General features: G+C 35.0%; 3 non-coding genes across 3 annotated transcripts; all 3 read left to right on the forward strand.

The window, feature by feature from the left end:
* Window positions 1–8,395: 8,395 nt before the first annotated feature.
* Window positions 8,396–8,514, forward strand: LOC142322495 (5S ribosomal RNA). The gene has a single exon (XR_012755894.1). It is a non-coding gene; the product is annotated as a 5S ribosomal RNA (ribosomal RNA).
* A 3,719-nt stretch (window positions 8,515–12,233) lies between these two features.
* LOC142322511 (5S ribosomal RNA) lies at window positions 12,234–12,352 on the forward strand. Its single transcript, XR_012755907.1, has one exon. It is a non-coding gene; the product is annotated as a 5S ribosomal RNA (ribosomal RNA).
* A 3,904-nt stretch (window positions 12,353–16,256) lies between these two features.
* LOC142322521 (5S ribosomal RNA) lies at window positions 16,257–16,375 on the forward strand. Its single transcript, XR_012755916.1, has one exon. It is a non-coding gene; the product is annotated as a 5S ribosomal RNA (ribosomal RNA).
* The last annotated feature ends 221 nt before the right edge of the window (window positions 16,376–16,596 follow it).

Genomic DNA, 16,596 nt, shown 5'->3' on the forward strand with positions numbered 1-16,596 from the left:
GGCTTGTTTGCCGTTGCCTCCACCGTCATCCTTCTCGTTCTTCGGTGGTTTATAAAGGATCAAGTGTATGTATACTTGAGATAAGATTGAAGTAGCTGTCGCATCAATTACTCCAGACTTGCTGATTAAAGTACGGGATGATTTTTTTCCAATCGGCTGGATGTGTGCCGTGTTTCGAATGATGTTCATGTTGAACATTTATAGGAAAAACTGTTTGAGTTACTCTTTCATCCTGTATAATTTATTAATGTAAGGAAAAATTAACAAATATTAAATAACTTTAAACCCCGATATTCACTTTGAAACACACGGTATTACTTAGTTAAGTATTTTCTCTGAAGTTTTTTGAGGGAATGCATCCGTTTAATATTAATGATACTCAAGAAAACTGATACAAAAATTATAAATTATTTTGTATTTTCTTCAACCTATTTGATAAATTGAAAAATATTGATAAATGTAATTTATAAACGAAATTGTTCGACCATCCTCATGAAAATGCTACACGAAACGGAACACAGAGATGACGGGGGATATAGATCCCCGTATTAATTGCAGTCTGGACAACAGACTTTAATGCTGGTCTTTTTTTATTATCGGCCTGGTATTTGTTCATTTAGTGTTTGTTATACATTGTTTTCTTTCTGAACGGAATCGTGCATTGCGTTCCAATCCTTACACATCAGTGTAAGATATCAGTACTTGCGTTATCCTTGGGTAACTAGCTTGAATCTGCGACTTTCTCTCATTGCGGTTCCCTTTCACTCCGTTCACTGAAGGTCTGTTGGTGCTAGTGCCTTTCGGTCTAGCAGGAAATGGTAATGATAAAAGTTATTTATAATTACGTTATTGTATTGAGATTGAATTTACATTGCTGCTACACGTTTTAAAAAGGGGATTTTTGGTTTTTTTTTACACTATTGGTCTAGTCGATTGCAATCAAAAGGGAAGGTACACAACTAGATGTTACACAGTCCTAAATCCAAAATTTCAACATTCTACGACCAATTGTTTTGAGTTAATACATACGTAAAGACGTCACGCCGAAACTAATCAAAATGGATTCAGGGATGGTCAAAATGGATATTTACGTTGAAATCTGAAAATCGAAATTTTTCGCGATCACAATACCTACTTTACTTCGTACAAGGAAGTAAAAACAGTTAGGTAAGTAACGAGACCAAAATCCAAAATCCCGTACCGCCGTATAATTTTTCTGCATTGCTCGATTATAAGAAAGGTTAGCAATTCTAGGAAATAAGAATTAACTTCCAAATTCCGCTTGTTTATTTAACAAAAATATTTATTGAGTTTTATTTATTTATTTCCAGTGAAATTTTAGCGAAAATATGAAACAAATTTTGAGGTAACTCGATAGGAAAAATTTTCTTGATTTTCAAGTTAATAGAAAAAAGAAATCACGTACAATAAAGCACCAACGTTAGCTGTAAACATAATTTAAAATTAAAAATAAGTAAATTGTGAAAAGTTATTGGTATTTTTACTATAAAAAAAAGCGCGCGCGCCTACCATATTTCATTCGAGCGTGTGTAGTCATACTATCTGCGACGGTCGGCACTAAATAAACTAATGTAATTTACCACTCAAAGAGAACAAATTTCGGTTGTACGGTTGGCAGACTGGTGTAGTCTTGAGGCTTAACGCACCAGGTACCGAGTCAACCGGGCGATCTAATTCGAGGCCCAGCCAGACGGAGTTACTTTTTTCACTTTAAATATTATTTAATTCTACAGCTCACATATGAAGTCACAACGTAGCTGTAGTTTATAGAAGTGATTTCCAAAGTGTGTGCCGCGGCGCTCCGGGGAGCCGCAGCCTCTTTACATGGGCGCCGCAAAATATTGTAAAAGCTTCATAATTAATTGAATTAAGACAATTATAATTATTAATTTAATGTTAATAAAGTAAAAAAAAATATTGAAGATACACGAGTTTTATTTATTTTTATCTCTTACGAGTAGTCATACGTTTACTTGGTAGGACGCCATAGAAAAATTGTAATTGAAAAAGGGCGCCGCGACTCGGAAAAATTTGGGTTATAGTTTGGTTTAGAGCATTTTTTGGGGTGAGTGAGCGATTTAGAAAATTCTTTTTTTGCAAATATTATTAAAAAATTTGCCTAAAAAAAAATATGACCTAATTAGGCGAAATTTCGAGGTACTGAAGGTGACCTTCCTTTACAGCCGCACCCCTACACCTATTAAATTGAAAATTTAATGGCATCAATGCCCCATATGTAGAAATAATCCAAGTTTGATAAAAATCAGTCTGGCAGTTCTGCAGATATAAGATGACTTATAGACCAACACCGAACGCACGTACAAACCAAGATTAACACCCGGGAAATTTCCTTTCGGTTTTTTGGGTTCCTTTAGGTGTCAGAACGTCAAGATCCGGTGAATACCGCAAATTGGTTCGATTACAATACTTTTCCTTCTAAAACTATAGCTCTGCTATAGCGCTATATAGACGGAAAAGTAAATTTGTGATGAAGGAAAAATGAATTCGTGACAGTGAGGGAGTAAGAATTGGGGTTACCACATTGCGCCTAGTCGTCGAAAATCGGCGTTTCCGCTTTCCGTGTAATATTATAAGGTGTATTATTAGTTATCTGTTAACAAAATCGCGATTATGTGAATTTATATCCTAATTAAGTTACTATTTTATGTGTTTGCTATTTAAAGGATATAGTGTACGATTATATTTTACGTAAATAAAGATACGTTTGGTGCTGATCTGTTTTAACATGTAGTAATGGAATTACAAATTTTGTTATGTCAACTAATCTTCCAAGATTGGTTAAAAGTTTATATGTTGTTGTATATATGTTTAATCAAATAATAAGTATCATGCCTTTACATGGATGGATAATGTTTATTCATTCAACTATGAAATTTACGCTTGAAATATTATACCATTACTAAACTTAATTACACTGGACATTTCTGTGTGAAATGTGTGTGTATATAAGTTGTTGTTATTTCATTGCTTTAGTTGGATTTCTAAGTTGTAAATTTTAGTGTTGTAAAATCTATGTTTATTTTACGTATAAGTATTTTATTCTCAAAAGAATAAAGTGTAGCGTACCTCTATAATTGTTTATATTTTGGAGCATTTATTTACTTATTTGTCATCTTTAAACATTGGCTCGGTATTAATTTAATCTTAATTTCTCTCTTGTTTATAAATTAAAAGTTGTGTAACATTACACTCGTTTTTGGGCAGTCATGTAAAAACAAGTAAATAAATAAAAATATGAAATTAAGTTTATTAAAAAAAAAAGACAGAATATTAATTTATCGATTCAGTTTCTCGATTTCAATTAGACAAAAGATAATTAATTAATAAATGATTTTAATCGAGTACAGATGATAAATTATACGAGTATGTTTACGAGTGATTAATAGTTTGTATTTTAATCGTATAATTTTATCTAGAATATTATTTTCTAATCTTTTGAAATTTTTTGTATATATATTTTTGAAATATTGTGAGAAATGGGCATCTGTTGTAATACACTCCAAAGATAACAGACAGACCGCTTCATATAAATTTAGATAATATTTTAAGTGCAATTCATACTAACATCTGTAGAGGGAATTAAAAAATGTTCATCTATAATTTAACATTCTTTAAATCTCAAATATTTAACAATATTGATTTTTTTACAAAGTTTATTTCATGTATTATATATACGTAATACTGATAAAAATATTTTTGTTAACTAGACTAAGTATACAATTACTTTCTCGCCTATAATAGATAGCGCTATAATAGAATTACAGTTCTAGAAGGGAAAGTATTGTAATCGATCCAATTTGGGCATACGTGGTTTTACACCAGATCATGACGTTTTAACACCTAAGGTACCCAAAAAACCGGATGTAAATGTTCGTGTGTGTGTGTGTGTGTGTGTGTGTGTGTGTGTGTGTGTGTGTGTGTGTGTTCGGTATGGACCTCTAAATCACCTTACATCTCCATAACTACTAGATCGATTTTGATCAAACCTAGATTACTTCAATGTGTGAGATATTGTGCCATTAAATTTTCAACTTAAAAGGTTAAGGGGTGAGGCTGTAGAACGAGGTCAACCTAAGTTTCTCGATATTTTGTCTAATTAAGATCATATTTTTCTTAGCAAATTTGCTAATAATTAAAAAATAATATTTACAAAAAAGTTTTTTTTTTGCAAAATCGCACCCACACTACAAAAAATTGTTGTAGTCGTCTGTTATGTTGTGACCTCACAGGTGAGCGGTTGAGTGGCAGGATACATGGACACACTCTAGAGTTGGGGATTGGACCAGGCGACTAATCCCCAACATAAATATGTGGACTAGTAATAGAATAGGTAATGTAGATCTTTATATGACACAACTGTTGACGGGGCATGGCTCGTTCGGCCATTATCTGTTTAGAATTGGAAAAAGACCTACCCCACAATGTGTGTACTGCCCAGAGACTGATGATGCGGAACACACTGTGTTTGTATGCCCAAGATGGGTTCCAAATAGAAGAGAAATTTCGGACAACGGACTTACATCTGAAAACCTCTTAAATTGGATGGTCTATAGTGACGATAACCGGGATCGGTTCCGTAGGTTTGCCGGGGAAATCTTACGCACTAAGGAAGAAGAGGACAGAAGAAGGGGTTTGTGAAATTAGGGTAGGGAGGACAGTCCCTCCGTGGAGGGCCCGTACGCCGTGGTGTGCGGGTTCCTGAGAAGGGGGGGAACTCCTGGGGAGTGTGGGACAAATAAAAGACCGAGTCCCGGTTGGCGGTGCCGCTCCTGCGGGTGCCTCGGCGCTTAGTGGGGGCGGTACCGCTGATTAGAGGCAAAGGCATAATGACCGAGACCCGGTTCCCTGCTGAGGGGATGGGAGGTGGCGTAGCCATACCCCGTCTCCGAGGCGGGGGATTAGAGGCAGGCGAATAAAATAAAATTAAAGATCCGAGACCGGGGGAGCTAACCTGCCGTGCCGGGTGTACAACCGGTGGGCGCGGGACGCTCCCTTAGAGTAAAAGGACACTCTCCCCGACCGAGTATACTTAAATGGATATCCGGTCGGGGAGAGTAGGGGAAAAAAAAAGGTGAGCGGTTGAGTATAAAGACACTCCCCTGGGTGGCGTAATACTAACAAGTCGGTCCGGCGCAGGGGAGCTGAGAGGAAAAAAAGCGGTTGAATTAAATAAATGAATAATAATTAATATATTAAAATGTAACTCGATCTGGCTGGGTCTCAAACTCGGTTGACCGGGTACCTGGTGCGTTAAGCCTTGCGTCCACACCAGTCTGCCGACCGCACAAGAGAAATTTGTTCTATATAATTTGTGAAATTAGATTAGTTTAGTTAATGCTGACCGTCGCCGCTAGTACCGCCACACCCCGGGAATTAAATACAGTATGCGCGCGCGCGCTTTACTTAGAAATATTGAATTAAATAAACAAAAATATTATATGTAATTAAATTGATAAATATTTTAAATTACGTTATGTGTGTAATCCGTGCATCTGAAACAGCCTACAGTTGTAGGACTTTCCCAGAACACGTCTTGAGCCGCGTGACGGGAAAGTCCTATAACTGGGTTCAGCTCTGTTTAAAATATGAAAATATTCCATTTATTATTTTTTTAGAAATTATTTTCGTATTTTAGTTTTTCAGCTTAATAGCTATACGGTATATTTACACAAAGGAAAATATGCTAATTGGATAAAAGTTTACATGTCAGGGTATTTGCAGATCTTGACGATTTACGATACTCTCTAACCAGAAACAATATTGTAGAAAGATATACGTCGGTTTGCTTTTCACTTCCTTGTACGAAGTAAAGGAAATATTGTGATCAGAAAAATTTCGGTTTTCTGATTCCAACGGAAATATTCATTTTGACCATTCTTCAATCCATTTTGACTAGTTTCGGCGTGACGTCTGTACCTACGTACATATGTGCGGCTGTTTCTCGCACATATTGTTTTAAAAAACGATTAGCCGTAGAATGTTGAAATTTTGGATTTAGAATTTTTGTAACATCTAGTTGTGCACCTCCCCTTTTGGTTGCAGTAGGCTGGACCAAAAATGTAAGCCCAGAATCCCCAAAAAATTGAATTTTCGATTTTTTCTTAACTGCTGTAAAACCCACATTGAGAGCTTTTCAACGATGTATCATTAGCGGTAGTTATTTTCATTGGTTTCAGAGTTATAGCCTAATGAAATGTTTGACTCTTACAAGGGAAGGCGCATCGGTTAAAGCAGATTTCATTTCCTTTTTTTTTTTAACTTAAATATATTGATTTATTAAAATTATTAACCGCTGATTGTAATAAAACTTTTATGATAAATAATAATTCAGTAATAAAAATAAAAAATATATATTTATGTAAAAATATCAGACTTTATTAACAAATAAAATTTTATGTTCTTTTTATTTAAAAACAAATGTGTGTATATAATTTAATGGGCGTACAGGGAAGTCATGTAGTGTTCACATCAGATTTTTTCCTTGATATCTACAGGTTGGATTATTTGATTTGGATGAAATTTTAACATGATATTTCTGTATATTGATGTTATTTAATTTTGCTTCTAATTGGTTATGGTAACACTGCGGTAAGGTGGGGGAAGCAAAACGCACATATTTTTCTTTTTAGTTTCTGGAGTCAAGTTCTTGAGCTAACTCCATTAGATATTTGGGTGATTTATTCCAGAGTGGAGGTTAAGATAATAAGCCTATTTTAATCTTTGGTTTTTTCGACAGTACATTTCTCCTGAGATTTTTTTGTCTGAATTAACATATTTTTGAAATTAATTATGAAATTTTTTGCGATGACCTCTGATTATGAATCATAGATGCCAATTAATTTTAATTATAGTCCGTCTAACGTGTGAGAAGATCCGGATACAGTGGGCCCGTATCTCAAAAATTTACTCATAATGTAGAACAGTATTTTTACATGATTCAATTTCTCTTAGGACGCCTAGTCCTTTTTGGTTGCATTAAAAAAGAAACTACTGTTTACGTATAACCGTGATTATCATGTGTAATAAAATCAGCTCGAATACATAAGCAAATGTATGTAATAAAACTATTGCCGAAAAATATTACCTATTAACTATTACCGAAAATATGGCGAAGCGAATTTACGAAGTAAATTAAGTGCTTATTAATAATTGTTCCCTAAGTTAAAATTTTGTTTTGTACTTAAATACAGACAGAAAAACTGTTTTATTTTGCTATATGTGCTTATTAAAAATCTTGTAACTCAACGCACGCATTTTACTTCTCCAAGTTGTTACGGAATTTCATCATGCGTTGGTTTTTTTTTATGTCGGAGGAAAGCGTACTCTGATTTTAAAATATAGCCTATTACAAGAAGTGAAGTTTAACTTTTAGCCTAGTATTATTATCTACACGAAAATGAAACCGTAACCAATATTTCTACATTAAAGTGTCCAATATATGAACCAATAATAAAAGACTATCTGTACCTAATTTAGCCCGTTTACATGAATTGCAGAATTCATGTAAACAGGCTGTGCGTGCCAGTGTTCAGACGGCTGATTTACAAGCATCTCCTGTAAATCCTAATGCAAATAAATGGAACTACGCGATGTTTATATTCTGTAACCAAGCGAACATAATCGCACAGACATGCACTCGGAGGTCGAGTATGTAAGGCGGTCCACCCTACGCCAGCACCATGAATACATATGGTGCTCGCGTTCATCTGGAGCATTGTGACGTTGAATGTTTTAGAAAATTATTATAAACCCCGGTGAAAACTTCACCAGAAAAATTTGAACTATTAGCAGTCAAACAGTTTTTTTTTAAATTTCCCTGTCCTACTACTACCACCGATTTAAAAAACCAAATATAAATTCGTAAAAGGTCGGTCCAAATAACGGGATTACCTCGCTGGCGGTCACTTTATCTACAGATTATCTCGCTCAAATGTTATTTACCGAAAGGTTTACAGAAACATATTTAAAGTCCGTAATTAGCAGAAAGAAAAAACTGAACAAGTTCCGTTTACAACTCCCAGTGATCAAAAAAAAAAATGTATATATATCTGTACGTACCGGTAAACTTAACGATACATCTATCATTGACAAAAAACACATTTAGTTATTTATGTTCAATCTCTTTTATTTACTTTTACATTTTCATACAGTTTATATATATATAGAGAGAGAGAGAGAGAGAGAGAGCAGTTGAAAAGGTTTTTAGTTATAAACAATTTTTTTAAATTAGTAAATACGTTAATTCTAAAAGATAATTTTTATCAGATATGAACGTAGAAGCACACAATTCTTCCATTTTCTAACAAGAACATTAACGTCACTAAATGTACAAAAAAATCAGACAATGACTGTCGCCAACGGCCATACCACGTTGAATACACCGGTTCTCGTCTGATCACCGAAGTTAAGCAACGTCGGGCGCGGTTAGTACTTGGATGGGTGACCGCTTGGGAATACCGCGTGCTGTTGGCATCTTTTTTTTTCTTTTCTTATTAATTAAATAATTTTTGACAATAGTTTTGACATATCTGCTTATACAAAATAAGATATTATTATTATTTTTTTTTTTTGACCAGTCATTTGACTGTTTTGATGCAGCTCTCCAAGATTCCCTATCTAGTGCTAGTCGTTTCCTTTCAGTATACCCTCTGCATCCTACGTCCCTAACAATTTGTTTTACATATTCCAAACGTGGCCTGCCTACACAATTTTCCTTCTACCTGTCCTTCCAATATCAAAGCGACTATTCCAGGATGCCTTAGTATGTAAATATGTAAATAAATTAGTTTTTTTTTTGTCTTCAGTCATTTGACTGGTTTGATGCAGCTCTCCAAGATTCCCTATCTAGTGCTAGTCGTTTCATTTCAGTATACCCTCTACATCCTACATCCCTAACAATTTGTTTTACATATTCCAAACGTGGCCTGCCTACACAATTTTTCCCTTCTACCTGTCCTTCCAAAATTAAAGCGACTATTCCAGGATGCCTTAGTATGTGGCCTATAAGTCTGTCTCTTCTTTTAACTATATTTTTCCAAATGCTTCTTTCTTCATCTATTTGCCGCAATACCTCCTCATTTGTCACTTTATCCACCCATCTGATTTTTAACATTCTCCTATAGCACCACATTTCAAAAGCTTCTAACCTTTTCTTCTCAGATACTCCGATTGTCCAAGTTTCACTTCCATATAAAGCGACACTCCAAACATACACTTTCAAAAATCTTTTCCTGACATTTAAATTAATTTTTGATGTAAACAACTTATATTTCTTACTGAAGGCTCGTTTAGCTTGTGCTATTCGGCATTTTATATCGCTCCTGCTTCGTCCATCTTTAGTAATTCTACTTCCCAAATAACAAAATTCTTCTACCTCCATAATCTTTTCTCCTCCTATTTTCACATTCAGTGGTCCATCTTTGTTATTTCTCCTACATTTCATTACTTTTGTTTTGTTCTTGTTTATTTTCACGCGATAGTTCTTGCGTAGGACTTCATCTATGCCGTTCATTGTTTCTTCTAAATCCTTTTTGTTCTCGGCTAGAATTACTATATCATCAGCAAATCGTAGCATCTTTATCTTTTCACCTTGTACTGTTACTCCGAATCTAAATTGTTCTTTAACATCATTAACTGCTAGTTCCATGTAAAGATTAAAAAGTAACGGAGATAGAGAACATCCTTGTCGGACTCCCTTTCTTATTATGGCTTCTTTCTTATGTTCTTCAATTGCTACTGTTGCTGTTTGGTTCCTGTACATGTTAGCAATTGTTCTTCTATCTCTGTATTTGAACCCTAATTTTTTTAAAATGCTGAACATTTTATTCCAGTCTACGTTATCGAATGCCTTTTCTAGGTCTATAAACGCCAAGTATGTTGGTTTGTTTTTCTTTAATCTTCCTTCTACTATTAATCTGAGGCATAAGATTGCTTCCCTTGTCCCTATACTTTTCCTGAAACCAAATTGGTCTTCTCCTAACACTTCCTCCACTCTCCTCTCAATTCTTCTGTATAGAATTCTAGTTAAGATTTTTGATGCATGACTAGTTAAACTAATTGTTCTGTATTCTTCACATTTATCTGCCCCTGATTTCTTTGGTATCATTACTATAACACTTTTTTTGAAGTCTGACGGGAATTCCCCTTTTTCATAAATATTACACACCAGTTTGTATAATCTATCAATCGCCTCCTCCCCTGCACTGCGCAGTAATTCTACAGGTATTCCGTCTATTCCAGGAGCCTTTCTGCCATTTAAATCTTTTAATGCTCTCTTAAATTCAGATCTCAGTATTGTTTCTCCCATTTCATCCTCCTCAACTTCCTCTTCTTCCTCTATATAACCATTTTCTAATTCATTTCCTCCGTATAACTCTTCAATATATTCCACCCATCTATCGACTTTACCTTTCGTATTATATATAGGTGTACCATCTTTGTTTAACACATTATTACATTTTAATTTATGTACCCCAAAATTTTCCTTAACTTTCCTGTATGCTCCGTCTATTTTACCAATGTTCATTTCTCTTTCCACTTCTGAACACTTTTCTTTAATCCACTCTTCTTTCGCCAGTTTACACTTCCTGTTTATAGCATTTCTTAATTGCCGATAGTTCCTTTTACTTTCTTCATCACTAGCATTCTTATATTTTCTACGTTCATCCATCAGCTGCAATATATCGTCTGAAACCCAAGGTTTTCTACCAGTTCTCTTTATTCCGCCTAAGTTTGCTTCTGCTGATTTAAGAATTTCCTTTTTAATATTCTCCCATTCTTCTTCTACATTTTCTATCTTATCTTTTTACTCAGACCTCTTGCGATGTCCTCCTCAAAAATCTTCTTTACCTCCTCTTCCTCAAGCTTCTCTAAATTCCACCGATTCATCTGACACCTTTTCTTCAGGTTTTTAAACCCCAATCTACATTTCATTATCACCAAATTATGGTCGCTATCAATGTCTGCTCCAGGGTAAGTTTTGCAGTCCACGAGTTGATTTCTAAATCTTTGCTTAACCATGATATAATCTATCTGATACCTTGCAGTATCGCCTGGCTTTTTCCAAGTGTATATTCTTCTATTATGATTTTTAAATTGGGTGTTGGCAATTACTAAATTATACTTCGCGCAAAACTCTATAAGTCGGTCCCCTCTTTCATTCCTTTTGCCCAGCCCGTATTCACCCACTATATTTCCTTCCTTGCCTTTTCCAATGCTTGCATTCCAATCTCCAACTATTATTAAATTTTCATCTCCTTTTACGTGTTTAATTGCTTCATCAATCTCTTCGTATACACATTCTACCTCATCATCATCATGGGCGCTTGTAGGCATATAGACGTTAACAATCGTTGTCGGTTTAGGTTTTGAATTTATCCTTATTACAATGACTCTATCGCTATGCGTCTTGAAATACTCCACTCTCCTCCCTATTTTCTTGTTCATCACGAAACCTACTCCTGCCTGCCCATTATTTGACGCTGAGTTAATTACTCTAAAGTCACCCGACCAAAAGTCGCCTTCCTCTTCCCACCGAACCTCACTAATTCCTACTATATCCACGTTTACCCTATCCATTTCCCTTTTTAAATTCTCTAGCCTACCAACCTTTTTTAAGCTTCTAACATTCCACGCTCCGACTCGTAGAATGTTATTTTTTACTTTTCTGGTGACCCCTTCCTTAGTAGTCCCCACCCGGAGATCCGAACGGGGGACTATTTTACCTCCGGAATATTTTACCAAGGAAGGCGCCTCCATTATTACTTTTGAAAATGCAGAGCCACATTTTCTTGGAAAAAAAAACAGCTGTAGTTTTCCATTGCTTTCAGCTGCGCAGTACTCAGAGGACTGAGTGATGTTGATATGGCCGTTTAAGTCATTGTGACTCACGCCCCTAACAACTACTGAAAGAGCTGCTGCCCTCTTTCAGGAATCATTCCTTAGTCTGGCTCTCAACAGATACCTCTCCGATATGGTTGCACCTTCGGTCCAGCTACTCTGTATCCCTGAGCACTCAAGCCCCCTCACCAACGGCAAGGTCTCATGATTCATAGAGGAGGAATAAATTAGTAAATACGTTAATTCGAAAAGATAATTTTTATTCGATGTGAACGTAGAAGCACACAATTCCTTCATTTTCTAACAAGAACATTAACGTCACTAAATGTACAAAAAATCAGAAAATGACTGTCGCCAACGGCCATACCACGTTGAATACACCGGTTCTCGTCTGATCACCGAAGTTAAGCAACGTCGGGCGCGGTTAGTACTTGGATGGGTGACCGCTTGGGAATACCGCGTGCTGTTGGCATCTTTTTTTTTCTTTTCTTATTAATTAAATAATTTTTGACAATAGTTTTGACATATCTGCTTATACAAAATAAGATATTATTATTTTTTTTTTTTTTCTTGACCAGTCATTTGACTGTCTTGATGCAGCTCTCCAAGATTCCCTATCTAGTGCTAGTCGTTTCCTTTCAGTATACCCTGTGCATCCTACGTCCCTAACAATTTGTACATATTCCAAACGTGGCCTGCCTACACAATTTTCCTTCTACATGTCCTTCCAATATCAAAGCGACTATTCCAGGATGCCTTAGTATGTGGCCTATAAGTCTGTCTTCTTTTAATTAAATTTTTCCAAATGTTTCTTTCTTCATCAGTTTGTAGCAGCACCTCTTCATTTGTCACTTTATCCACCCGTCTGATTTTTAACATTCTCCTATAGCACCGCATTTCAAAAGCTTCTAATCTTTTCTTCTCAAATATTCCAAGTTTCACTTCCATATAAAGCGACACTCCAAACATACAATTTCAAAAATCTTTTCCTGACATTTAAATTAATTTTTGATGTAAACAAATTATATTTCTTACGGAAGGCTCGTTAAGCTTGTGCTATTCGGCATTTTATATCGCTCCTGCTTCGTCTATCTTTAGTAATTCTACCTCCCAAATAACAAAATTCTTCTACCTCCATAATCTTTTCTTCTCCTATTTTTTCACATTCAGTCGTCCATCTTTCTTATTTCTACTACATTTCATTACTTTTGTTTTGTGCTTGTTTATTTTCACGTGATAGTTCTTGCGTAGGTCTTCATCCGTGCCGTTCATTGTTCTTTCTAAATCCATTTTACTCTCAGCTAGAATCACAATATCATCAACAAATAGTAGCAACTTTATCTTTTCACCTTGTACTGGTACTCCGGATATAAATTGTTCCTTAACATCATTAAGTAAGTTCTACGTAAAGATTAAAAAGTAACAGAGATAGGAAACATCCTTGTCGGACTCCCTTTCTTATTACGGTTTCTTTCTTATATTCTTCAATTGTTACTGTTGCTGTTTGGTTCGGTTGCTGTATGATATCATTTTAACCAACGGATTTCTAGATTTTTTATTTTCATAAATGGTTTTAAATAGATATAAACCATTACTCTGTTTTCTTGTATAGGGTTAAGGATATCGTGGAAAACACTAGAGCAGAACAGCGATTTTTTTGTATACATAAAAATATATAACAAACTCCGGAAAAATTTATATATAACGTTAAACGATTTAATTAATTATATCAAACATAATTTTAAATTTAAAGCCAAAGGTTTAGTCATATTTATTTTTTCGATCGGCTGAAAATATATTTTCTATAAATCATTGATAATAAAAACGTTACATAACAAATAGAAAATTAAAATAATAAAGTATAATTTTATTAAATTTTCAAATATAAAAGATAGGTATTTTCTGTATTTTTTTGTATTTTCTCATAGACATTTTCAAAGACCGTATGCAGTAGGCAAAACAGAACAACAATCATACACTCCCGCTCTTAAAAAATACAAAACATATTCTACGTGTGTGTTATGGTAAAAATTATAATATATCGATAATTAACAACAAATACATATAATTACGATTAATCTTTTGTTTAAATTAATATTTTTATTCTGTTACTATGTATATATATATAGCATAAACATATATACGTATATATATATATATATAAACATATATGTTTATGTACATTTTTTTTTGAATTTAGTATATTGGAAGATCCAAACATTATTATCTTACGGTATGAAATTAACAAGAGAAAAATAATACAAATAAAAAAACACGCCTGTGGAAAAATAACATTTCCTTTCATATTTTGGTTTGGTTCGTTGGTAATTTTGTATTATACGAGCGAATACCTTATTTGAATTTAGAAAATCGGACGATTGTTCGAGGAGGTATTATAAAAGCACCACATTGCCCTTTCCAAGACCGCGTTTCTGGGACACACAACTTGTTACCATTACATTGTACTGATTTGAAATTTGATTTCGCTGGAGATGCTCGCTACACCTCATCACTTTAGCTTCACACGTAGTTCTCGACAAAACGCCATTATTATTAAAACTAGGATTTTATTAAAAACAAAAAACTTATTTAATGAGATTTTATTTTATTTAACGTAAATTTAATTCTATTATTTCTGTAATATTATTCATTAGATTGATTACAATCATTACTTTCAAACACAGCATACACAGTGATAGGGGCTTCCAGTTCGCAGTTTATTAATCCAATTTATTAAAATTTGTGCTTCAACCGGAAAAACTCCACTACTATATATACATATATACAGAGTGTCCCATATAAAACGCAACCCATCAATCACTCATCCATGAAATTTCAAAAGTCAAGCTTACTCCCCTACTCGTTACAGAAATGGACTCGTCCAACATCTGAACATCGCGGCGACCCAGTAGAACACTACCGATAGTAACAACAATGCAATCATAAGGTTCAGTGTATTGCTAGAGACAAGATGGTGTTTTCGCTGGACGAATGTGTTTTCATTGTTGAGTCGTACTTCAGTACGAAATCAGTGGTTGCAGTGCAAGATTTGTTTCCCCATAAGTACCCAGATAAACCAGCAAACCTAACAAAACATCAGTATTAAGGTTAGTCGCAAAATTTAGAGAAACCGGTTCTGTTAATAACAAGTAACACAAAAGATCTGCGTCAGTGTTGAATACAGATACAGTCGCTGAAATCAAAGACCGATTACTGGCCTCGCCAAATAAATCGATCAGATGTGTGTCTGCTGAAATTAATTTGTCTAAATCAATCGTTCATCGGGCGACCAAACGATTACAATTACGACCTTATCGCATTCAAACGGTTCATCGACTTCTTGAGCCCGACAAAGAAAAACGGCTACAATATTGTCAACGGTTCCGTCGATTTCTGCGTGAGGGAATTAATGTTACGGATTCGTTATTCTTCACAGATGAAGCACGGTTACATTTGGACGGTTACGTAAACAGCCATAACTGTAGAATTTGGAGTGTTGAAAATCCCCACGTTTATCACGAAAAACAATTACACCCGCAGAAGTCGGGCGTGTGGTACGCGATATCGCGGAAGAAAATAATCGGTCCTATTTTTTTCGAGTACACCATTAATGCAGAACGATATCAGGATATTTTATTTTGGTTCAACGCACTCTTGGAAGAGGAAGACAGACAAAGCTGGCTACAACATGACGGTGCGACATCGCACTACGCAGGTTCAACTTCTGATTTCGTTGAGGAATTCTTTGGTAATCGTGTTATCGGTCGAGGCTTGTGGCCACCAGTATCTCCAGATTTGGCTGCAGCGGAATTTTTTCAACGGGGTTACCTCAAAGAAAAAGCCTTCAGCAACAAACCACGAACGCTTGAACGATTGAAAGTCAATATTGAACGAGCTGTATTAAATATCCAGCCACAAACTTTGCAAAAAGTTTGCAAGAAACGCTGTATAAAGAATTGAAGCTTGTATTCAAATTGATGGCGGCCACTTCCAACATTTACTCTAAATGTAAGGTAATAGATGGTAATAATAAAAATTACATTTACATTTACACATGCGTTTTTATTATTTCAATACCTACCAATATAAGGTTGGGTTGCGTTTTATATGGGACACTCTGTATATACACTCGTACATTTACATATTTATATAGACTGAGGCATTCCCAGTAACTTAAGAATTCCGACGCAGCATCATACATCTAAATCTGTTCAGGAGTTGTGCATCTCCACCGAAACTCACAAACATTTATTCATACGTACACTTTAAATACATCGCACTCCTTTTTGGGCGGTCTTGTAAAAAGTGTTAAATCTGTCTTTACTAAGAAGACTGTTAACAGTACTAGATGTGCAAAAAACTAAACAAACGTTATCGCCAACGGCCATACCACGTTGAATACACCGGTTCCCGTCTGATCACCGAAGTTAAGCAACGTCGGGCGCGGTTAGTACTTGGATGGGTGACCGCTTGGGAATACCGCGCGCTGTTGGCACTTCCTTTTTCCTTTTGTTATTAATTAAATAATTTTTGACATATCTGCTTATACTAAATAAGAAATATTATTTTAACCAACGGATTTCTAGATTTTTTGTATTTTCATAAATAAATATAATAATTATCCCGTTCTCTTGGAAAGGATGAAGGATATCGTGGAAAAGACTGGATCAGAACAACGTGGTAATATTTTTTTTTCTTTAGTATATTTAAAAATTA

This window comes from Lycorma delicatula, chromosome 3 (genome assembly GCF_047948215.1).
Source record: "Lycorma delicatula isolate Av1 chromosome 3, ASM4794821v1, whole genome shotgun sequence".
Taxonomy (NCBI): Eukaryota; Metazoa; Arthropoda; class Insecta; order Hemiptera; family Fulgoridae; genus Lycorma; species Lycorma delicatula.